The 24,911-nt window shown below is 46.2% G+C and overlaps 1 long non-coding RNA gene across 2 annotated transcripts in view; it reads right to left on the reverse strand.

Annotated features, from left to right (window-relative positions):
* The window catches only part of LOC137535644 (uncharacterized), a 357,455-nt gene that overhangs the window by 329,876 nt on the left and 2,668 nt on the right, over positions 1-24,911 (reverse strand). The gene's annotated exons all lie outside the window — the stretch shown is intronic.

Here is a 24,911-nt window from a genome sequence, read left to right on the forward strand (position 1 = left end):
TTGAATATAAAACAAGAAACGCTAAGTTGATTTATTTTTATTTTTAAATTCTCACTTAGGCACCTTACATGAGACTGCAGTCACACAACTGCCAGTTTACTAACCGAGTATTCATGGGTCTGCATTTATTAAAACAACTTAAAGAAGAACTCCAGTGAAAATAATGTAATAAAAAAGTGCTTCATTTTTACAATACATTATGTATAAATGATTTAGTCAGTGTTTGCCCATTGTAAAATCTTTTAAATCCCTGATTTACATTCTGACAATTATTACATGGTGACATTTTTACTGTTGGCAGGTAATGTCGCTGCTGCATGCTTTTTTGGCAGTTGGAAACAGCTGTAAACCGCTATTTCCCACAATGCAACAAGGTTCACAGACAGGAAACTGCTAGGAGTACCACAATCCTCAGAGTTTCTTGTGGGAGGGGTTTCACCTCAATATCAGTCATACAGCGCCCCCTGATGGTCTGTTTGTGAAAAGGAATAGATTTATCATGTAAAAGGGGGTATCAGCTACAGATTGGGATAAAGTTCAATTCTTGGTCGGAGTTTCACTTTAAAGGAACCATAGTGACATATAGTAGTATGCAGTAAAGAATTCAGGAAACTCACTTTTATGGTAATTTTCCTGGTTTCAGCATCAGAAACATCTCTCTCTCTATCTTCATATTATAGTTATGTAGCCCCACCCTCCTAGTGATGCTTAGTCTGTAGCCCCACCCTCCTAGTGATGCCATGTGGAATTCTTCTCCCAGAGCATCCTGGGAGAACAGGTATTATTTTCACTGGCTTTGAATTTCTCTGAAGCAAAGCTGCCTCTGACAGGACTAAAGATGTCACAATGTTATAAATGTCAGAATGTAAATCAAGGAGAGGAAAGATTTTACAATGGGCAAACACTGACCAAATAGATTATACTGTACATGAATATTGTAGAAAGAAAAAAAAAAAAAGCTATTTTATTCATGATACCTAAACTGGCATGTGACTTGATGAGATAAACACGTGTATGCACATTCTTACATAGAACCAGGTTGTGTTTTTTTCCCTTCATTGTAAGAGTTAAAATTCCATAGTTCTGAATGACAGTTTCTCTCCAGTCAGACTCTCACTGATAATTACAGCCTACAAAACTCTCCCATGGCAAACACAATTCTGAGTGAAAAGAATAGTTAAAAATGGGCCAATAGTTCAAGATGAGGGTTGTAAAACATCTAAAACTGTCATCAATCAGCTGAGACAATAAAACGTTTAATCTTATGTGTTTAGCACAAAAAAGTGTGGTATTCCAATAAAATCCTATTTAGGGGCAGGGCTTTAGATGCAATTGTTTATCTCTTCAATTTATTTTTCAGTTCAGGTTTGCTTTAAGGCATTTCAAAAGGTTTCCTTGTCATTATGGTTCAAAGAGATGTCTCTACTGCTAGTATCACACTCTTATCTGGCCATCGATGCCACAATAGCTCCGGCACTCCAAGGAACAAGCCAGAACAGCCAGTTTCCTTCAGTGGTGAGGGTGTCACGGAAGAGCCATGAGAAAAAAGAGAACGCAATCGGTGTGCTGCACCAATTGCCGTTGACGTGCCAGATCAGAATCTGATGTTTAGGGATAGCAGGCTGCTGAGCCTTGGGGGGGGGGGGGGGGGGGGTCTTCGCTTGGGAATAGGTCCTTTCATAGAGTTTCTTTTCATGGGGATTACTTTGTTATCCAGGGAAGCCAGTGTTTACATTCAATTACCTGGTTCAAAGGAACTTCTCTCTCAGCTGAGTGTGTTTCAGTACCATTTGGCATAAAGGGGCCCATACACCTAACTATTTTCCCGCCGATACGCTGACAGAATGAAATCAATCGTTCCCGTCGATCCGTCCGTGCGGAAGATTTTGGTCCATCGCCGGCGGGTCGGGAGTGCGTCTATAGCGGCGTTCGAATGCCCGACGACTGACGCTAGCGGCAATACATTACCTGTTCCGGCCGGCGCGAGTCCCCTTCTTTTCCACCGCTTCTTCTCTGCGCTGGGTTCTGGACCGGCTGCAGCTTCATTGAACTTCCTATCCCGGCAGGAAGTTTAAACAGTAGAACGCCCTCTACTGTTTAAGCTTCCCCGGACAGGCAGTTCAATGAAGCTGCAGCTGGTCCGGAACCCAGCGCAGAGAAGAAGCCGCGGGGACAGAGGGGGACTCGCGCCGGCCGGAGCAGGTAATGTATGCGGAGGATGGCGGCAGCTTCACAGATTGTAATCGGTTTCATGCTGAAATCGATTCACAATCTGTTTGCAGTAAAGGCAGCCATACGACCCCTCTCTGATCAGATTAGATCAGAGAGGGATCTATCTGTTGGTCGAATCTGATGGCAAATCGACCAGTGTATGGCTACCTTAACCCACTTTAGAATGCAGGGAGCCCAGAAGACAGTTTCGCACGTACCTGTGACAACTCAGACCAGGTAATTAACCTCACCACAGTTACCTGTGAATGACAGCATACACAGGAATAGTCAGGAAACACACAGCAGGAGGCCTATACAGAATCTACATTCCCCCAGACAGCCTGGCAGCAGCTCAGCACAGTTCCTACTATGGATAGCACAAAGTGAGAAATATACCCAGTCATTTTTTGGTAAGATTGTAGCAGAATGCCACTGACTATCTCTATGATAACACATTTAAGCACAGATGAAATGGCGCACGTTTTAAGATATCGTGGAAGTTCCTAGCTCTTTCCTAAGCTGAGATATTAATTTTGGTGCAACCACTTGGGCTGGACTCATGATTTTTGATCTCTGTATGAATTCCCGGATCCACTGTGTTATCAGTGCAAATCTGTTATCAGTGCAAATGTGGCATTTATCGGTTTTGAATGACAGGGGTATATAAAAGTTTAAACCTAAATCTCTCTCCACGTACATGGACATGGACTGTGATTGGTTGTCCACCAGAGGGGCAGGCTTGGTCCCACCCCAAAACTAGCTTAAATAAAACCAAAAAGCAAGATTCATGCACTCATGTTGCAATAAGTGTGTGCTAAGTCACTAAGTAAAGTATAGCTCAAGGAATATGACCAAAACAGCACCACACCTATTTATAATCAATTATCAGAAAACATTTATTAAACTTCACAAGAGCACCATCATATAAAAACATCTAAAAATACATTGGACATCTCATATCGTAATAATATTGTATTATATATGTTATAAATTGTTTAATAAAACCAAGCTTCAGGCAGAGAGGAGGAGTTCTCCCATTTTCCATCCTGCCAGAACCAGCTGGAGGACCGAGGGCTGGTTCTCTGTTTCTCAGTTCTGGAACAAAGGATTTTTCCATGTGCTAAGACTTTCAAAGCGGACATTTCCACCTGAACCTAAGTATTCGTATTTTCTTCCCCTTTTTATATTTTTATTCTGCACCACTATTGTCTCTATAATTGTTGATTTTAATGATTTTCTGTATATATTAATTATTTATATTGCATTTATAATAAAGGACTCCAAAGTCATTTATTTGTTCAGCTACACCTACTATTCTGCAACACAGAAAGAACCCTAGCATTCCGAAGAGTCGCTACTACTGCTAATAGCTAGATTAAATAGCGTGTCTTAACCGTTTTATTTGCAGGTATTAGTATCAGTGAGGTTAGGCCTCCTGCCCTTCTGCATGAGTGGTGGCAGTTCGATACCCTGAAATAATGTAATTTATGTTACTGTAACTCACAAGCTCCCATTCTAGCCTGTCTGCTGCCAAAATTCCAATGGTTTCTGCGCACCGATTGCAACCACAGATTGCATGGTCTGTGTGCTGGAACCGATTGGAAGACATGGTGCGGTCTGGCCACTAGGGGGCATGTGACAGAGGGCATCCCTGTGAATGTGAACACAGAAAGCCTCAGGGGTAGGCGTGTGTAAGCACACACTTGTCCTATGCTCTCTGACACCCGCATTGACAGATGAGAGCGAATGAGCTCCTTTAGGGAGAATACTGGGTGGTAGCCTATTGGCTGGTTACACGTGCGGTCGTTTATTATTGGTGGTACTCTGCCTCTGGCCTGCACACCTGGCCCATGATAGCATTAGTTGCTGCGTCTAGCTGCTAGGATGTGCTCCTGATGATCTTCTGTTGTGACCTTGCCTGACCTGCTAACTTCCCTGTGGATTGCTGCCTGGATGACCTTGCTTGTCTTGACTACTCTCCTGTCAGCCCCCTGGTTTATCTGCTCAGATTCTGGATCTCCTGTGTATGGACCTCTTGGCTAGTGATTGACTTTGAGTTTTGACTTTTAGCTCCAAACTGACGGACATGTGATTCCCTGGTATACTATTGACCTTTAGCCTGGTTTCTGGACATTGCTCTGTTTGGCCCTCTAGTATTTCATTAGAGTCTACAGTATATCTTGCATGCATAAGTCCAGGAACAATCGAAGTCGGGTAGATGCATATAGTCTCCCATTCAAGCGGAGGCTTGTCTATAGGTAAAGAGCAAGTGTGTCACTAGGGTTGGTGTCACCCAGTGTGGAAACTCATATTATCACCTCTCTCTTACTCCATCAATCTCACCAAGCTAAACAAAATAAATATTTTTTATATTATCATATATATCAGGACGAGCACAACATTCTCAGAATAACCTTATTAGTACTGGTATGAAAGTTAAAAACTGCCCAATAATAGAATAAAATACATGATACAATCTATGAGGAACAAATAAATGCTAAAATCTTTCTAAAATAAAATGTTTTGTTGGCCAATTGTTCAAGCAAATGCATGCGGCATCAGGCGATCCCCGCTGGTGCCAGATACTGGGAATTCTGCTGTACTACTTTTGCTCTCCTAATTCTTGGTTATTATACTTTCCAATTAAAAAAAAATTCTACTAACAAAAAATATCCACAAACCAGTGATTACCATCATGACCAATGGTTTTATTAACTCAATGAGTCGTTCACCCAATTTATCCACATAGGTATCGTGTCCTCAGCTTGTAGATCCATAGGTTTACAGACTGCAGACAATAAAATATATTGTGTTTGTCAATTGGCAGACAGTATGTTGAGCAGGCAACATAACACTTTTGTCATGAGAAGATGCAGAGTATATTGATGTATTGATGCACTGTGTAATTGGTGTCCTGTTTTTAAGTTAGAGCTACCTTTGTTGAGACTCCCATTTTTATTGCATATTATGGTGAGAGGAGTACATACCAGTATTTAGAACCTTGATTTTCAGGTTGTGTTGTGTGTTTTTTTTTTGCTTTCTCCTCTTATCTGCAGTGCAGCTCATGTTTTCACAGTAAGTTAACAAAATCCATTTTACTACCGGGAAAATCTATCTGAAGAGGTTAAAACAATGTAAACAGTGTTTCCTGTGCATGTTTAGCTTTCAGTTTTCTGAATTCTGAGAGGATAGTTTTTGAGTTCACTTAACTCAACAGTTAAGAGAGGAAATTGATGTTAATCAGTTGTAGCTAAAACTCCAGCCTTAGGCCATTTAAGAAAGAAGCCCATTAATAGCTAAAGCAGATGTTAGTGGCTTATTGCAGAAGATAGTCAGACGGTTGGAGGCTGAATAGGCAATGTCCCCAAGAAAAAAAAAAAAAAAAAAAAAATTATAGATAGATAGACAGATAGAAGATAATAGCTGTGCTTGTTTGTTCTTGTGTTTCTTCCAGTATAAAACAATCAACAGGTAAAACACCCCCTGTCAGGTGGGGACTCATCGGATGGTGCGGCCTTCAGGGCCCGATGTCGAGTTTTGGGCATTGGCCACCCCACAGCCTCTCTGGCATCTCCCTCCGGTCCATCAGGGACTCAAGTTGATCACCAGCTGTATATAATAAAAATGGAGGCTCCTCACTACGTAAAAGTCTACTTATGGCCTTATTCGTTTTTTTAAAAAAGGTATGCATATACATGCAGAAATAATCAGCAAAAACGTAAAAAGTTCTAGTAATAAGTGTTCCCAACATGGGATAGTGACAACTCAATATGAGCGATTAGATATCACTTAAAGCAAAGTAATGCACTTAGCTGGAGTGGGTAGGGCACCCAGGGACCACCTAACAGCCTGCCCAGTGTCCACAGATGTCACTCCCGCTATCAGTGCTAATACTGCTCACTGGAAGGAATAAAAACAGCTCCTACGCGAATACCGGCGGTCGCGTCAGACCAGACTTTCGTGATGACGTCACACTGCGACTCCACCCATCTAAGTGATCCCTAATCGCTCATATTGAGTTGTTACTATCCCATGTTGGAAACACTTATCACAGGAACTCTTTACGTTTTTGCTGATTATCTCTGCATGTATATGCATACCTTTTAAAAAAACCGAATAAAGCCATAAGTAGACTTTTACGCAATGAGGAGTCACCATTTCTATTATATACAGCTGGTGATGAGCCCCTGAGGAGTTGCCATAGCAACGAAACGTTGGGCGGCGTCATGGCATGACGTCAGTGTGAAAGTCTGGTCTGACGCGACCGCCGGTATTCGCGTAGGAGCGGTTTTTATTCTTTCCAGTGAGCAGTATTAGCACTGATAGCGGGAGTGACATCTGTGGACACTGGGCAGGCTGTTAGGTGGTCCCTGGGTGCTCTACCCACCCAAGGTAAGTGCATTACTTTGCTTTAAGTGATCCCTAATCGCTCATATTGGAGTTGTCACTATCCCATGTTGGAAACACTTATCACAGGAACTCTTTACGTTTTTGCTGATTATCTCTGCATGTATATGCATACCTTTAAAAAAAAAAATAAAGCCATAAGTAAACTTTTACGCAATGAGGAGTCTTCATTTTTATTATATACAGCTGGTGATGAACTTGAGTCCCTGAAGGACCGGAGGGAGATGCCAGAGAGGTTGTGGTGTGGCCAATGCCCCAAACACAACATCGGGCCCTGAAGGCTGCACCATCCGATGAGTCCCCACCTGACAGGGGGTGTTTTACCCGTTGATTGTTTTATACTGGAAGAAACACAAGCACAAACAGAAGTGCAGCTATTATCTTTTATTTATGTCTATGAGTGGAATACACACTGAATAGAAGCGCTCCACACTTGTTACATGATATAGGACTCTATAGTGTTTATGTGGTGCTTGTACATGGACTTTTGCACGAAATCTTAACTGACTCACAGTACAATTTCCTTAAGGATTGAGGAGTCCTCTATATGGAGTGCAGTTTTCCAAGTGTGATTTTATTCTATACTGTGTATATTGAATACAGCAGCACACTATTGGTTATTTGGTGCTTGTACATGGACTTTTGCATGACATTTTAAATTGATATACAGCATGAATTCCTTGAGGATTGAGTAGTTTCCTATACGAGCGCAGTGTTCCAAGTGTCATTTAAAAAAAAATAAAAAAAAATTATATTTTTAAAATTATATAAAAAAATACATATATACATATATACACACATACACACACACACACATACATACATACATACACGTAAATAAAACTACGTTAAAAACAATGATAAAATTCAAATGGTGGCTTTCCTCAAAAACGACAGTCTCATTAGACAAAGATATTTATTATAGAACAGGCAACGCATTTCACAGGTCCAAATTAATTTTGACAGGCCTGTAACAATGACAGAACATACGAGCCGATAAAGCATAGAGCACTTCAGAGGCGACCATTTCCAGTCCAGGTTGGACACCCAGATTGGAGTCGGGTTAATTGTCTCCACCTACTTCAGGTGGTTGGTTGCCCCTCCTGCAACCTACCTTTGTGAGTAGCCTTTTTATATTATTGGCATTTGAACATACTATACTATCTGAGCTCCCGTGTTTGTTTTTCTGTGTTCTTTTCCTTTAGGGCAGTGATAAGCAAACTTGGCTCTCCAGCTGTTAAAGGGACTCCAAGCAGTAAATATAATCAAAATCTGAACTTACCTGGGGCTTTGTCCAGCCCACCGTAGGTCGGGAGGTCCCTCGGCATTCTTCTGGCTCTTCTCCCAGGCCCTGCTCAGAAATGGCTCCCAGTGGCTCCCGCCGACACTGGGACCGAGTGTCGGGCTCCTTCTTCCGGAAAGAGGCAGTCAGTCGTCACCACGCCGGCCGCCTCGCGTCATCACGGTAGCCAGCGTGACAGTACGGTGCATGCGCCGTACTGTCACGCCGGCCACCGTGATGATGCGAGGTGGCCGGCTTGGTGGCGACTGACGTCATCTTTCCGGAAGAAAGAGCCCGACACTCGGTCCCAGTGCCGCCGGGAGCCATTTCTGAGCAGGGCCTGGGAGAAGAGCTAGAAGAATGCCGAGGGACCTCCCAACCTACGATGGGCTGGACAAAGCCCCAGGTAAGTTCAGATTTTGATTATATTTACTGCTTGGAGTCCCTTTAAGGAACTACAAGTCCCACAATGCATTTGCCTTTATGAATCATGACTGTGGCTGGGACTTGTAGTTCCTTAACAGCTGGAGAGCCAAGTTTGCCCATCAGTGCTTTAGGGTGTCAAGACACTTCTGTTACTGGGAAGGAGGTTGAGTGACAGTATGTACTAAATTAGTTTCTCCTTATCAGTCAAAAAACATGCATTTATTCAGGAATACTTCTTTCCTACATAGTTCAATCCTCCATTGACTTCATGATTACAGTGGAATCTTAGTTTGGGAGCATAATTTGTTCTGGAAACATGCTTGTAATCCAAAGCACTCATAGCAAAGTGAATTTTCCCATAAGGATTAATAGAAACTCAGATGATTCATTCCACAATCCAAAAACATTGATTGAATAATATTTAACCCCCCTAGCGGTATGATTATTTCTGGATTTTAACCACCTGAGCGGTCTGGACGAGCTCAGCTCGTCCAACACCGCCGGAGGCTGCCGCTCAGGCCCTGCTGGGCCGATTTTAATGAAATAAAAAGCAGCACACGCAGCCGGCACTTTGCCAGCCGAGTGTGCTACCTGATCGCCGCCGCAGCGGCAAAAGAGGGTCCCCCCAGCCGCCCGAGCCCAGCGTAGCCGGAACAAACAGTTCCGGCCAGCGCTAAGGGCTGGATCGGAGGCGGCTGACGTCAGGACGTCGGCTGACGTCCATGACGTCACTCCGCTCGTTGCCATGGCGACGAGGTAAGCGAAACACGGAAGGCCGCTCATTGCGGCCTTCCGTGTTACTTCTGGCCGCCGGAGGCGATCAGAAGAATGCATCCGGAGCGCCATCTAGTGGGCTTTCATGCAGCCAACTTTCAGTTGGCTGCATGGAATAGTTTTTTTTTTATTTAAAAAAAAACCTCCCGCAGCCGCCCTGGCGATCTTATCAGAACGCCAGGGTGGTTAAGGTCTTTTTAAAAGGTTTCAGACCATAGAAGCTCCTGCTGCGCTTTACTCTGGGTAGCGCTCCCGGGGGCTAGCCTGAGCTTAGCTCGGGAGCAGGGTTGCTCAGCAGGCCCCCCGAACGCGGAGTTCCCCCGAAAAATTTGAGTGTTTTTTGGGTTTGCCGCATGCGAACCCGAATGCTGCGATCCGAGCCGAACCCAAATACGAAGCCTGCCGAATGTGCGCGCTCGAATTCGGCCGGATGGAGCTGTGGGTTCGGTTTCGGCTTCGGGATTCGGGGATGACGTGATTGGGCCAATCAGAAGTCCTCCTGCCAAGGACCTGGCAACCCTAGCAACCAAATCAGAGGAGGGGAGCCTGGCCCTCCCCTCTATATAAGGCGGCGGCCATGTTGCGGAGCCACGCACTTGTGTGACTGCTGCTGGTACTGAGAGATTCTCCAGTGCTGTGCTGTGTCTGAGCAAGTGCTTTTCACTGCTAAACCTAGCGTTTTGCTTCCTAAACACATTTATTGTCGTCTTTTATAGTTAGCTAGTATTTTGATTGTTTTTAGTCAGCTAGTGTATAGTGTATACTGTGCTAGGCTAGTGTTAGTCTGTGAGCAGGCTAGGCCTGCTAGCCTAGGTAGCCTTAGCCTACTACTAGCTTAGGTAGGTTAGGGATTCTAGTTAGTTGTGTACTTAGTAGTACTAGTTTAGTTAATTATTACTGCTGTAGTCTGTTACTTTATTAGTTTCAGTACTGTGTTAGTTACTGACTGTGACAGGTCACCACCAGCATCCGTTGTGAGTGACCTGACCTGTGACTGTCTGTCACCTCACCTGCCCGAGCCTATTGATTGATTGCGTCTGACCGTGTGTGACCGTTTGTAATTGTCACCGACTGTCTGCCGCACGACTTACTTGCAGCGTAGTACGCTAGGTGTTTCTTAGTTACCTGTGTGCGTGCGTGCATACTACTAGTGTCTACTACTAGTCTACTAGTACCCGTTCACTTATATTTTTTTTTCACTTTTACTGTGTGATTTTATTATCATCCGTAGTGTGTGTGTGATAAATAAGAGTTACAACACATACAGGCCACTACCAGCATCCGTTGTTGTGAGTGACCTGTGACTGTCTGTCGCCTGCCCGAGCCTATTGATTGATTGCGTCTGACCGCGTGTGAGCGATTGTAATTGTCACCGACTGTCTGCCGCACGACTTACTTGTAGCGTAGTACGCTAGGTGTTTCTTAGCTACCTGCGTGCGTACTACTAGTCACCACCAAGTCACCACCAACACAGACTTTATTAAAGTTTACACCCTTTCCCGCCCTCTTCTACTTATTTTTTTTTTACTGTATTTGTATAGTGCACAATGACTGGCAGAGGTAGAGGTAGAGGGCGAGGCACCACCAGGAGAGGAAGCGCCATTGCAGCAGCAGGTCTGGGACTGGTCCGCCGCCAGCCACTGACCCCAGGGAGGAGGGAGCAGAGGCGCAATAGCAGCGTGTTGCACCCATCTTTGAGACGGGTCGTCACCCACGGCCCATTGGGGAGAGTCAGGTGCAGGCTGTGGTGGAAATGATGGCGGGGCAGGAAGCCACCTTTTCCAGCCAGGCCTCCAGCACCAGCGAGACTAGTGCCACCAGCACTCCTGTCCGCAGCAGGCCTCCACCAGCGCTTGAGGCCATGGTCACGGTGACCCCATCGACCAGCCTGCCCTCAATGAGCACGCTCTTCTCCCCTGAGACTGTGACATGTACAGGGATGTTTTGGAGAAGTAGGAGTTGGAGATGATGGGGCCATCCATGGAGGAGGAGTTTGAGGTGCAGAAGTTTGTTGTTGGCGCTGAGGAGGAGGGGCGTGATGCAGGGGATGTTGGGGTAGAGGAGTTGGTTGAGTCGGGCTCACAGGATGTGTTTGGGGTTGATGATGATGACTTGATAGATCCTTCCTATGTGCCACCAGTACCACCAGCACAGTTGGTTGAAGGCAGCTAGTCATCGGAGGAGGAGGAGTCTCAGGCGCAGAGGCGCGGCAGCAGCAAGGCAGCCAGCACAGGGCGTGGAAGGCAGAAGCCACAGCCTGCTGCTTCAGTCGCTACTACCACCCGCAGCAAACCTCTAACTACAACCAAAAAGGCACAATCCTCCAAGGGCACCCAAAAACCCCAGCCCTCAAGCTCAAAGAGCAGGTTGAAGTCCCCAGTCTGGCGGTACTTCACCAAGTGCCCAGTGGACCCGACCCGTGCAATTTGCAACAGTTGCAATCTCAGTCTCAGCAGAGGTCGCGATATCCACAAATTGAGTACCTCGTGCCTGCAGACCCACTTACAGAGCAGACATTTTGAGGACTTTAATGAGTTGGAGAAGCTTATGCAAAGTGGTGCAGGCAGTGGTCAGAGCCAGACAGCCACTGCACAGATTTCAGCAGCAGCAGCCGACCCTCCTGCCCATCCAGCAGCAGCCCCTCCTGCCCAACCAGCAGCAGCAGCAGGAGCACAGCAGCAACTCACTCCACCCCCCCCCCGGGCAGCCAGTCCTCAGTGGCCTCCTCATCCTCCCGTGCAGGCAAACGCCGCCAGACCCTGCTCAGCGAAGCATTCCGCGGTGTGACCAAGGTGCTGCCTCCCGCCCACAGGCGCATCCGGTTGCTGAACGGGTTGCTTGCCCGGGCCATGTGCTCCCAGCTCCTGCCATATTCCTTTGTGCAGGAGGGGAGTGACATCAGAGCGCTGCTGCAGGTTGGGATCCCGGAGCCGCCACTATTTCTCCCGCAGGGCGATCCCAGCACTGCACCGCTCTACCATGGAGAACGTGGGCCGCGCGCTGGATCATGCTGTCAGTGCGCGGATCCACAGAACCATTGGTTTTCCTGGAGCAGCCGGTTTGGGACAGAGTGCTATCTGTCCTTTACGGCCCACTGGGTCAGGCTGGTGGAAAGCCCGAGCGAGGAAGCAGCAGGTCCATCCTCGGGCGCAGCAGCACCAGTCTGCCACTACGTGGTGCCACCGCGCGGGGTCAGGGGAGAAGCAGCAGCTCCCACCGCCAAGCGATCCCGTCTCTCCAGCAGCGTGAAGGCCCGCCACTGCCAAGCGCTGCTGGAGATGAAAAGCCTGGGGAAAAACTCCTTGACAGCATCCAACATGCTCCGGTACCTCAGGGAGCAGGAGAGGACGTGGCTGACCCCCAGAGGCCTCACTGTGGGATTGGTGGTGTCCGACAATGCCACCAACCTGCTGTCTGCCATCAGCAGTGGAGACTTGCTCCACGTCCCTTGCTTGGCCCACGTCCTGAACCTGGTGGTGCAAAAGTTCATGCGCACCTACCTGGGGATGGAGGAGCTGTTAGAAGCGGCGCGGAAAATTGTGCGCACTTTCCGCCGCTCAGCAGCTGCTGCAGCAAAACTGGCAGACATCCAGCAGCAGGAGGGCCTGCCACGACACCGCCTCATCATAGATGTGCCAACTCGCTGGAACTCCACCCTGGCGATGTTGGAGCGGCTGGTTGAGCAGAGGAGGGCTGTCAACCGGTACATCTATGATGCCACTATCGCCGGCACCGGCAGCAGAAGCAGCACCACACTCCAGCTCCTCACCAACGCGCAATGGGGGCAGATGCAGCAGGTCTGCTTGGTGTTGGCTCCCTTCCTGCAGGGAACCAACCTGGTGAGTGAACAACGGGCATCCCTCTGCCAGTGGGTGCCCTTTGTTTGTCTGCTGGACAGGGCACTTGGCGATTTGGTGGATGTGGGAGAGGAGGCCCTGAAGCAGCTGGAACAGCAGCCGCCTGCGCAGTCCACTGCTCCGCAGGTATTTGAGTCCCTGGAGGAGGAGGAGTTGGAGGTGCTGGACGTTGCTGCTGGGGGTGAACATCGGAGCGCAGCAGCAGTGGTGCGAGGTTGGAGAGAGGAGGAAGAGTCTCAGGGGCAAGAGGAGGAGGAGGCGGCTGACCCTGATGTCTCTGTTAGACGGTCCACCCTGTTCCCCATGGCAGCGCACATGCTGCGCTGCCTGCGCACAGACCCCAGGGTCAAGCGGATGCAAGCGAGGGAGGACGCCTGCATCAGCATGATCCTGGACCCACGGCTGAGGGGGAGGTGGGATCAGTTTCTGCCTGCCAGAGACCGTGAGCAGCGAGCAAGGGAGTTGCAGGAGATCCTTGTTCGGCGACTGGAGGAAGCCTTCCCCCCGCCTTCCACTCCCTCTGTCCCTGTCCAGCAGCCAGCAGCACAGCAGCAGGTGCCTGCGGCCAGCAGCAGCGTCAGGTGCCCAGGAGACCTGCTGTCATTGACGCAGGCATTCTACATGAAGGTACAGCAGCCGAGAGAGGAGGTGCGGGCAGCAGCCACCTTCGGTGAGAGTCACAGCCAGCGCATGATCCGGATGGTGGCCGACTACATGGGGTCCTTCAGTGGGCTTGACACCGGCAGCGAAGAGCCTGTGGACCCCATGGAGTACTGGGTGGAGCGCTTGCACATCTGGAGGGAGCTTGCGCAGTACACCCTGGAAGTATTTTCTTCTCCCCCTTCCAGCGTGCTGTCTGAGAGGTGCTTCAGTGCGGCCGGTGGCGTGGTCACCGAGAAGCGCTCTCGTCTGTCCACAGAGGGCGTGGACAGACTGACATTTTTGAAGATTAACCAAACCTGGATAGAAGGCACGTTCCTGGCACCTGTTGTCGGCGAAAGGAGGACATGAGGTGTCTGCCTGGGAATTACAATACATTGCCTGCTGCCTGCCATACTGCCTGCTGCATTGATTTACCTATGAATTTATTTATGTATTTATTGTATTTCTACCTGACTCCTGCTGCTGCTGGCCTGCTGCATTGATTTACGGGTACCTATGAATTTATGTATTTATTGTATTTCTACCTGACTCCTGCTGCATTGATTTACGGTTACCTATGAATTTATTTATGCATTTATTGTATTTCTACCTGACTCCTGCTGCTGCTGCTGGCCTGCTGCATTGATTTACGGTTACCTATGAATTTATTTATGTATTTATTGTATTTCTACCTGACTCCTGCTGTTGCTGCTGGCCTGCTGCATTGATTTACGGTTACCTATGAATTTATTTATGTGTTTATTGTATTTCTACCTGACTCCTGCTGCTGGTCTGCTGCATTGATTTACCTATGAATTTATGTATTTATTGTATTTCTACCGGACTCCTCCTGCTGCTGCTGGCCTGCTGCATTGATTTACCTATGAATTTATTTATATATTTATTGTATTTCTACCAGACTCCTCCTGCTGCTGCAGGCCTGCTGCATTGATTTACCTATGAATTTATTTATGTATTTATTTTATTTCTACCTGACTCCTCCTGCTGCTGCTGGCCTGCTGCATTGATTTACCTATGAATTTATTTATATATTTATTGTATTTCTACCTGACTCCTGCTGCTGCTGCTGGCCTGCTGCATTGATTTACCTATGAATTTATTTATGTATTTATTGTATTTATAAAGCGGCAACATATTACACCGCGCTCATTTTCATCCTGCTGCTGTCAGTGGTCCCACCGCCAGAGTCCACACTATGCATTGCCTGCTGTCAGTGCCACACGTCACTTCTCCTCCTCCTGCTGCTGCTGCTGTTGTATTTATCCTGCTGCTGTCAGTGGTCCCACCGCCAGAGTCCACACTATGCATTGCCTGCTGTCAGTGCCACACGTCACTCCTCCTCCTCCTGCTGCTGCTGCTGTTGTATTTATCCTGCTGCTGTCAGTGGTCCCACCGCCAGAGTCCACACTATGCATTGCCTGCTGTCAGTGCCACACGTCACTCCACCTCCTCCTCCTGCTGCTGTAGTATTTATCCTGCTGCTGCCAGTGGTCCCACCTCCAGAATCCACACTATGCATTGCCTTCTGCCAGTGCCACACGCCACTCCTCCTCCTACTGCTGCTGTTGTATTTATCCTGCTGCTGTCAGTGGTCCCACCACCAGAGTCCACACTATGCATTGCCTGCTGTCAGTGCCACACGTCACTCCTCCTCCTCCTCCTGCTGCTGTTGTATTTATCCTGCTGCTGTCAGTGGTCCCACCGCCAGAGTCCACACACTGCATTGCCTGCTGTCAGTGCCACACATCACTCCTCCTCCTCCTGCTGCTGTTGCATTTATCCTGCTGCTGTCAGTGGTCCCACCACCAGAGTCCACACTATGCATTGCCTGCTGTCAGTGCCACACATCACTCCTCCTCCTGCTGCTGTTGTATTTATCCTGCTGCTGTCAGTGGTCCCACCCCCAGGGTCCACACTATGCATTGCCTGCTGTCAGTGCCACACGTCACTCCACCTCCTCCTCCTGCTGCTGTTGTATTTATCCTGCTGCTGTCAGTGGTCCCACCGCCAGAGTCCACACTATGCATTGCCTGCTGTCAGTGCCACACGTCACTCCTCCTCCTGCTGCTGTTGTATTTATCCTGCTGCTGTCAGTGGTCCCACCGCCAGGGTCCACACTATGCATTGCCTGCTGTCAGTGCCACACGTCACTCCTCCTCCTGATGCTGTTGTATTTATCCTGCTGCTGTCAGTGGTCCCACCGCCAGAGTCCACACTATGCATTGCCTGCTGTCAGTGCCACACGTCACTCCTCCTCCTGCTGCTGCTGTATTTATCCTGCTGCTGTCAGTGGTCCCACCGCCAGAGTCCACACTATGCATTGCCTGCTGTCAGTGCCACACGTCACTCTTCCTCCTGCTGCTGTTGTATTTATCCTGCTGCTGTCAGTGGTCCCACTGCCAGGGTCCACACTATGCATTGCCTGCTGTCAGTGCCACACGTCACTCCTCCTGCTGCTGTTGCATTTATCCTGCTGCTGTCAGTGGTCCCACCGCCAGGGTCCACACTATGCATTGCCTGCTGTCAGTGCCACACGTCACTCCACCTCCTCCTCCTGCTGCTGTAGTATTTATCCTGCTGCTGTCAGTGGTCCCACCGCCAGGGTCCACACTATGCATTGCCTGCTGTCAGTGCCACACGTCACTCCTCCTCCTGATGCTGTTGTATTTATCCTGCTGCTGTCAGTGGTCCCACCGCCAGGGTCCACACTATGCATTGCCTGCTGTCTGCCAGTGCCACACGTCACTCCTCCTCCTGCTGCTGTATTTATCCTCCTGCTGCTGTATTTATCCTCCTGCTGTCAGGGTCCACACAATGCATTGCCTGCTGCCAGTGCCACACGTCACGTTTTTAGTTTTGTTTTTTTAAGTACACCTATTTCAATGTGAATTCCCTTTAAAAAAAAAAAAAAAAAAAAAAAAAAAAACCAAATTCGCGAACACGAATTTTTACCGAATTTTGAGCCGTAACCCCGAACCGAATATGAATTTGAACTGAATTTCGTGGTCGAAGGCGAATTCAAATTCGAATGTCATGCGGACCCGAATTCGAATGTACCCGAACCAAATTTTGGTACATCTGAGCAAGCCTGCTCGGGAGTACCGCCATGGAGGTTAAAGTGAAACTGAAACGGAAAAAAAAACCTTATGATATAATGAATTGTATGTGCAGTACGGATAATTAAGAGACAATTAGTAGCAAAGAAACGAGTCATATTTTTATTTTCAGTTATATAGCTTTTTTTATATAACATTACATTATTCTAAATTAGTCAGAGATCTCAGAGAAACTCTTTTGCATAGATAAGTTAAGTTTCTTAACTCTTCCTGCAGTGGTGTAGCTAGAGATTATGGGGCCCCATAGCAAAATTTTCAGGGGGCCCTCAGATGTAGGCACTCTTGAGCAATGCCACCTGCCCCTACCCTATAGATGCATTGATTGGGCAATTTACATTATTGTGCAATCTACAAGTCAGTGGGTGGAGGAACACAAGAAGGTATTTATTGAATACATCAAGTACCACCTGGGCCCCCTCTGCTTCAGGGCCCCATAGCAACTGCTATGGCTGCTATGGCTATTGCTACGCCCCTGTCTTCCTGTACTGGAAACAATATGAGACTCATATCGGTGCTACTAATTTGCTATTTCTTAGCTGTACAACACATACAATTCCTTATATCATAAGTTAATTTTCACTACAGATTCCCTTTAATACGTAAATTTAAGGAACTAACAGTTTCATTGCTATCTGTTGGCTCACCCCAAACCGTGTTTTCTTTGTGTGGCTTTAACAAGGAACTTATATAAATTTTGCCTACTTTTAAGCAAAACATTTTCAATCAAGATGATGCAGTTTATTGGCTAACAGAGATAAATAAAAAGTGAGCTTTTGGCTAATAAGCCTTCTTTGAACTTAGTTCCTGCATAAACTGGCAAGATGTAAATACAGCTTATATACACCGGAGATTCAGAGGAGAAAAATCCTACTTTTAAAGGATCTCACAGAAATGTGACATTGTACAGTCCCCACACTCAGATTAAGTTCAATCCTGCGGTGTCAAAGGGAGAAGAATCATTGGGGTCAATACAACCTTATGCTTGTATATCAAGACATTGCTAGCTTATCAAATCACGATTTCCTAAAAATCTTTGCTCGTCTTGCAAAGCACTGTTAAACCAAGAGCATAAGACACTATACTTCCAAGAGTTTAGAGAAGTCACTGATTCTATCTTCACATTTTCCCCAGAAAAATACAGGGCAACTAGAAGGGGAAGGGGGAAAATGGCTTGGTTCCCTTTAAGTGAAACCGAGGTGGCCGCTGCTGAGAGAGAACAATGTCCAAAGTCCAAATAGACCATATACATAAAAAAAAAAAAATCAGTGCAGGTCCCGCTACGCATGTAATGAGTACAATGTTACTCCACCATGTGATATCCTCAGTTACAGTATTTCAAACACATGCTCAATATCACCAATAAGGGAATTACCAGCTGGAGACAACCCACATTATTAGGTTGTATATGAGCTCAAGCAATTCCCAAATGGTAGGATCGACCCTCCAAACTCCAAAATTCTGGACCACTTCTCCAATACCAATATGATGTCAGCAAACAGGATGTGAGCATAAAAATAAAAAAAGCAGGTCTCAGTGTAGACTGCTTTGATTCGATAAAACTACAACAATTTGAAAATAACATACACTTACGTACAGGGCCCAAGCAGTGGGTACCCCAATAATATATTGCGCATGTATGCTGGCCAAACAACAGGATGAAGTTAAAGGCTGCTGCAGGTCTCCTTTCCAATGTGTTATATAGTTAGATCCATACATATTTAGACTGCGACAAAGAAGTGTTTGTGCCGGTATTCCTCAAAATTGTAAAGTGTTCCTTATAATCAGGTATTTCCTGCTTTACTAAAGGAAGCAATCAACAGGCCTCTCCTCAAAAAACCTTCCCTGGACCAACTACACACCTGTCTCTAACCTTCACTTTCTGGGTAAAGTAATTGAAAAGCTGTATATCTCAAGCTAGAAGCCAAAATCTTACAAAACAACATTTATGACCTATTCCAGTCTGGTTTCAGGAAACGTCACAGCACTGAAACTGCCCTCATCCAAATCGGCAACCACCTGCTCATGGCAAGAGACAGAGGAGAGTGCTCCATCCTGATACTGCTAGACCTTTCTGCAGCCTTTGATACAGTGGACCATGACATCTTGATAAACAGGCTACAAGAATACTGCAGCATTGATGGCATAGTTCTTCAGTGGTTCCAATCCTTCTTGAGTGGCAGAACCCAAAAAGTATCTATGGGGCTTTTCCTGTCTACCTCTGTACCACTTAAGTATGGGGTGCCCCAGGGCTCAATCCTTTCTCTCCTGCTTTTCACGATTTACATGTTACCGCTTGGAAAAATAATCCAAAAAACACAGCCTGACATACCACTGCTATGCTGACGACACCCAATTATATCTTTCCTTCAAGCCTGGTGTGAGAGACCCAACTCTACACAGCTCTGAGCATGTGCGTAGCCTGGGAGTTCTAATTGATGGGGATTTAAACTTCAGAACTCACATCTCTGCTGTGGTGAAATCATCCTACTTTCGCCTGAAGAACATTGCAAAAATCAAGCACCTCATCCCCCCAGATGATCTGCCGACCTTAGTCCATGCCTTTATTACATCCCGACTGGACTACTGTAATGCTCTCTACCTACACCGGACTTCCAAAAAAGGTCTTGTACCGCCTAGAGCGGATACAGAACACTGCTGCCAGACTGTAACCAACCTACCCCGTCACTGCCTGATAACACCAGTCCTGCACTCCCTTCACTGGCTACCTATAAAATGGAGGGTCCTATTCAAGATCGGCCTACTGACATTTAAATCCCTGAATAATCTGGGCCCTGGATACATGAAAGAAATGTTACAGCTGCGTAGCAATCCCTGCAATCTCAGTTCCACAGGTTCTAATAATCTTGTCATACCCAGAGTCCACCTGGAAACGTTTGGTCCCAGAGCCTTCTGCCATGCGGCTCCTATGTTGTGGAACTCCTTACCTCAGCAGATCTGGACAGCTCAATCTCTGGACGTGTTTAAGCCCAGACTGAAAAAGGCACCTGTTCAATTTGGCATTTACAGAAATATAATTTTTGTTGTGTGAATACTTCATCCTACTACTAAATACTGAATCTGAGATAGCCTATGCGCTTTGAGTCCTATGTGAGAAAAGCGCTATAGAAATGTTATTGTTAAGTGGAAAATTCTTGAATGCCAAGTCAGTCACCTGATCTTAAAGGGGAACTGAAGAGAGAGGTATATGGAGGCTGTCATGTTTATTTCCTTTTAAGCAATACCAGTTACTTGGCGGCCCTGCTGGTCTATTTCTCTGCAGTAGTATCTGAATAAAACCAGAAACAAGCATGCAGCTAGTCTTGTCAGATGTGACTTTAAAGTCTGAGCCACTGAAACACCTGATCTGCTGCATGCTTGTTCAGGGGCTATGGCTAATAGTATTAGAGGCAGAGGATCAGCAGGGCTGCCAGGCAACTGGTATTGCTTAAAAGGAAATAAACATGACAGACTCCATATACCTCTCTTTTCAGTTCCCCTTTAACCCAACTGAGCATGCACTTCACTTGTTGAAGACTTAACCTTCAGACAGAAAGGCCCACAAACCGCAACTGAAAGCTCCCCTCCCCCCGGTTTTTGTCCTCTAAACCTAGGTGCATCTTATGGTCAGGTGCGTCTTATAGTCAGAGAAGTACAGTAAATTTATCACTGTGGAACAAAGCCAACATCCACGTGCCACATTAAAACAGTGCACAGCAATAACATTGTTAAACAAACAAAAATAGTTTTTATGTTGGAAATTAACAAAATCTTCTCGGAATACTTAGTTAGCCTGTTTGAATTATTTATAACATAAGAACTACAGAATGGGCCCGATTCACAAAGCGGTGCTAATCCAGTTAGCACGCCTAAAAGACTTTAGGCGTGATAACCATTGCACCACGCTGGTGAAAAGCCAGTTTAGGCAGGATAAGTTTGGATAAGTTCAGATCGCGCACAAAGTCCCGCACGCAAAGCAGCGCCATTAAAAATCTATGCGAAGTGCACCAGACTTTGCTAGCGCAAAACTTTTGATCAGCTGTGCACTGCGGTGCTAACCCAGTTGGTGCTATAGTTATCACGCCTAAACTGAGTTTAGGCGTGATAAAGGGCTTTTCACCAGCGTGCGTTGGTCAGCTGTGCACTGCGTTCACCAACTGTTAGCACCGCTTTGTGAATCAAGCCCAAAGTGTTTGATATTCAGTTATCTGTCTCTTCTGCAAAACTAGTCAAGATCACCAGTAACCTCACCCTCGTCAACCTTTTTGCCAGCAGTATGAAGCACAGCCTCATTGTTGGATCCATCTCCTATCACTCCTTGGCTAGGTATCACCTCCTGGGTGTTTTTCAATAACATCTTTCACACTCACTCCTGCTGTCATGAGTCACACCCTACTTATCTATCTAGCACTTGCGGATTGATTTATATAGTGTGGCAGGTCTCATATCAATCTCATATGTGTTATTTATTAAGTTACCGGTTTCTTGGTACACTCAGGATAGTCATGCTTTAGCACACTTTTTTTCTTTATCCAAGTCATTGGATCCAAGTCATTCAGGTTGGACTCATTCCGTTTCGGACCCCAGTGTTTATATAAACATACCTTTTATTAAACACTAAAGGCCTGTCCCTGCTACGTGATTTTTCCACCGACTGATTTTTTTGACCGACGAGCAATTGTTTCTGCGATCTTGTGACGTGGGTACAGGCGGGCAATTACACTAACAATGTTTGGCAAAGCGCAGCAATCATTGCGACGGATCGGAACTTTAAGATCCTCGACGACTCCCGCACAAAGTACAGAAATCGCTTGACTTCCTGTTCAAACCTGTTGTGTGCCGCGCATATTCCTGTGGGTGGGAAGAAGGAACAGGGGAACCTAGTTCACCAGGAAGTGTCGCTGTAAGGTTCCCCCCAATCCAATTTTAGGTGAGTATTCAGTTTTAGGCATATTTTGCCAGTTATTGTTTTTCCCCCGCTAACCATCACATGTATTGTTCTCAGTTGCGTGTGGATCAGTATTGATTATGGTAAAAATCCGAAGACATAACAAATGTTGTTTAGGTGATACCTTTAGGCTTCTTGCACACAGGGACGTTACAGGTGCACGTTAGTGCAGCCTGTAACGCTCCCCCAACGCACAGCAATGTAACACAAGTGGGCTGTTCACACTGCCCACGTTGCGTTACATTGTAACGCAGCAAAGTGTTGCATGCTGTGCATTCTACTCGGCTAAGCCGCGTTAGACTGTTTGCACATGCTCAGTCATGTTGGGGAGGGGAGGAGAGGAGAGTGACCGGGCACATGGCTAATTAATATTCACTGCACTCAGTGACGTGCAGTGTTTACTTCCTGGAGCGGCCGCTCTGTGCGGCGATTGGCCGGGCGGGACCACGTGATGCCACATGCGTCCAAGAGTACGCATGACGGACGCCAGAGTGAGCTGCACAACGCGGCTCACTCCGACGTCCACACCAGAGAGCACCAGGCGTTGCGTTAGGGGCACGTTATGTGCCCTATAACGTCCCCTAAACACAACAACCTGGTGTGTAACAAGCCTTAATAACTTACTGTACAAGATTTCTTTGCAAGCTTTCAAAACCATGAATGGTTCTGATCCAGTTCTGTAACATGCTTGAAGAAGAAAAAAAACGTAGTTTCAAAAACTTGCACAGATACATTGTTCTCGTGTAATATCTACTTGTTTGTGTCATTGTGCAGTGCAAATAAATTTTTTTACAGTAGTGCCCCTAAATTATTTTGGTTTGCACAATTTGCTCAGGGAGATGTTCTACTTGAAGCATATTTTTGCTTTAGGTAAAGCTCATCATGGGGTTGATTGTCTAAAGAATGTTAATATTCACATGTGCATACAGTGCACGTTAAGATCACCGGCATTTATGCATTTTAAGTAGCAACTTGCGCAAAATGCATAAGGTGCTATATACATGCAACAAATAAAAGTGGTGCATGAATATCGCACGTTATGCAATTAACACAAATTGCTACATAAATAGGGTAAATGCCAGTAATCTTATTGGGTGCTGTATGCTCACATCAAGATTAACTTTTAGTAAATGAACCGCCAAGTGTGCAAAAAAAAAAAAAAATAATGTGTCAGTGAATGAATATGCACAGGTTCACTATTAACAACCAAACAGCCAAGAACACAACTACTCTATGTATGAACGATTAAGGGCCCTTTTCCACTAGCAGTCGCTAGCGTTCACGCTGAATCGCAATTCCGCCGATTTCCCGACGTTTGCGGCCGCGATTTTGCTATGCTATGCACTGCATAGCAAAATCACGGCAAATATCGCTCCGCCGCGCGTTCGCGTTCCCGTCAAAAACGAATTGCGGTAGTGGAAATGACCTACCGCGATTCCTATGTTAAAAAGCAAACCGTAGCGATTGTAAAATCGCTAGCGGTTTGCAACTTTACGATTCGGCCAGCGCAAACGCGCTGGTGGAAAAGGGCCCTAAAGGCCTGCTTCTACTACACGCAGATAGAATGCAGACAAGCTGCAACCAAATAGATCAGCAGGGCCTTTCACGCCATACAAGCTGCATTGTAGTAAGATAATGGTGTTGAAAAGGCATATTGCGCATTATAAGTGTGATAAAACACATACAGTCTATTGAAAGTATGCTTTACTACCACTGTAAATGCACACACTGTGTTACTTCAACAGAAACCACCACACCTGATGTAAATGTACCATAGAAATATAATTGCATCGTGACTGTCGGGCAATGTGAAAGGATCCTTAGTGTGTCTATTTTGTGGAGAACAAAGTCCATCCATGGCAACAACATGTATTTGGAAAGATGATACCAAACACTAATACAAGCAGCTTACCTGTGTCCGTTTTGGCCTGGGAGCCACTAGCACAGGCAAACTTGGCCCTCCAGCTGTTGAGGAACTACAAGTCTCACAATGCATTGCAGGAGTCTGACAGCCACAGTCATGACTCAAAGGCAAATGAATTGTGGGATTTGTAGTTTCTTTACAGCTGGAGGGCCAAGTTTGCCCATGCCTGCACTAACAGCTTTTTCTAAGCACCTGTGATTTGTAAAGCTATTGCCAATGTTATCGTATGAGGGATTTTTAGAAAATCACATCCCTCAAGTGGGACACACACATAGCATTACATTAGCAAGAGATTTTCAAATCACTGGCACTTAGAAAAGTGCTACTAGAGGGTTCCAGGCCTAAGACACACTAGCTATCATTCATAAAGCATTTCCGCATGCAGAAATGCTTAACAGCTAACTTTACCAAAAACTTAGCAAATTCGGCATTCATAAAGGCTCTTTACACATGAAAATCTGACATTACCGAGCATTTTTGTAACAAAATGTTAATTCATAAAGAATTACGCAAGCGGTATGAGGACGGGAAATACCACTCCCTCTGATGTGGCGATAACAATGTTAAGTTAATGTAGAGACAGACCTCCCAGGCAGCTGCAGTAGAGCGGAACACGGAGAAATGTATCAACTCGGCAGCTTCCTGTGCTTCCGCCAGCCTACCGACAGCCTAGTTCGGGGAATCTCCGCACTGATATCGCAACTGGATACATTTTTATGAATGAGCAGCCAGAAGTCTAAAACACTGACAGCCGTGTTTTCCCGCACAGATTCTCTTTACCGACAACACATTTATGAATGATAGCCACTGTGAGCGCTGTCTGAATATTATTAAAAAAAAAAAAACACTCCTATTGACTTGTACTAAAATCGCAGTAAGTTCTCAAATAAAAATCATGATCGCATAGGTTTTACTTCGATTTTAATGCAACTCAATGGAAGCATTTTAAAAAAGAAAAACAAAAAACACTCAGACAGCGATGATGGTCAGAAAAGTGCCCAGAAAGCGCACATCCAAGGATCCACTTTTGTGCTAAACTGCAGTCATATAAATGAAACGCACACTGAGGCCTAGTGCACACCAAAAACCGCTAGCAGATCCGCAAAATGCTAGCAGATTTTGAAACGCTTTTTCTTATTTTTCTGCAGCGTTTCAGCTAGCGTTTTGCGGTTTTGTGTAGCGGTTTTGGTATAGTAGATTTCATGTATTGTTACAGTAAAGCTGTTACTGAACAGCTACTGTAACAAAAAACGCCTGGCAAACCGCTCTGAAGTGCCGTTTTTCAGAGCGGTTTGCGGTTTTCCTA

This window comes from Hyperolius riggenbachi, chromosome 10, assembly GCF_040937935.1.
Source record: "Hyperolius riggenbachi isolate aHypRig1 chromosome 10, aHypRig1.pri, whole genome shotgun sequence".
Classification (NCBI taxonomy): Eukaryota; Metazoa; Chordata; class Amphibia; order Anura; family Hyperoliidae; genus Hyperolius; species Hyperolius riggenbachi.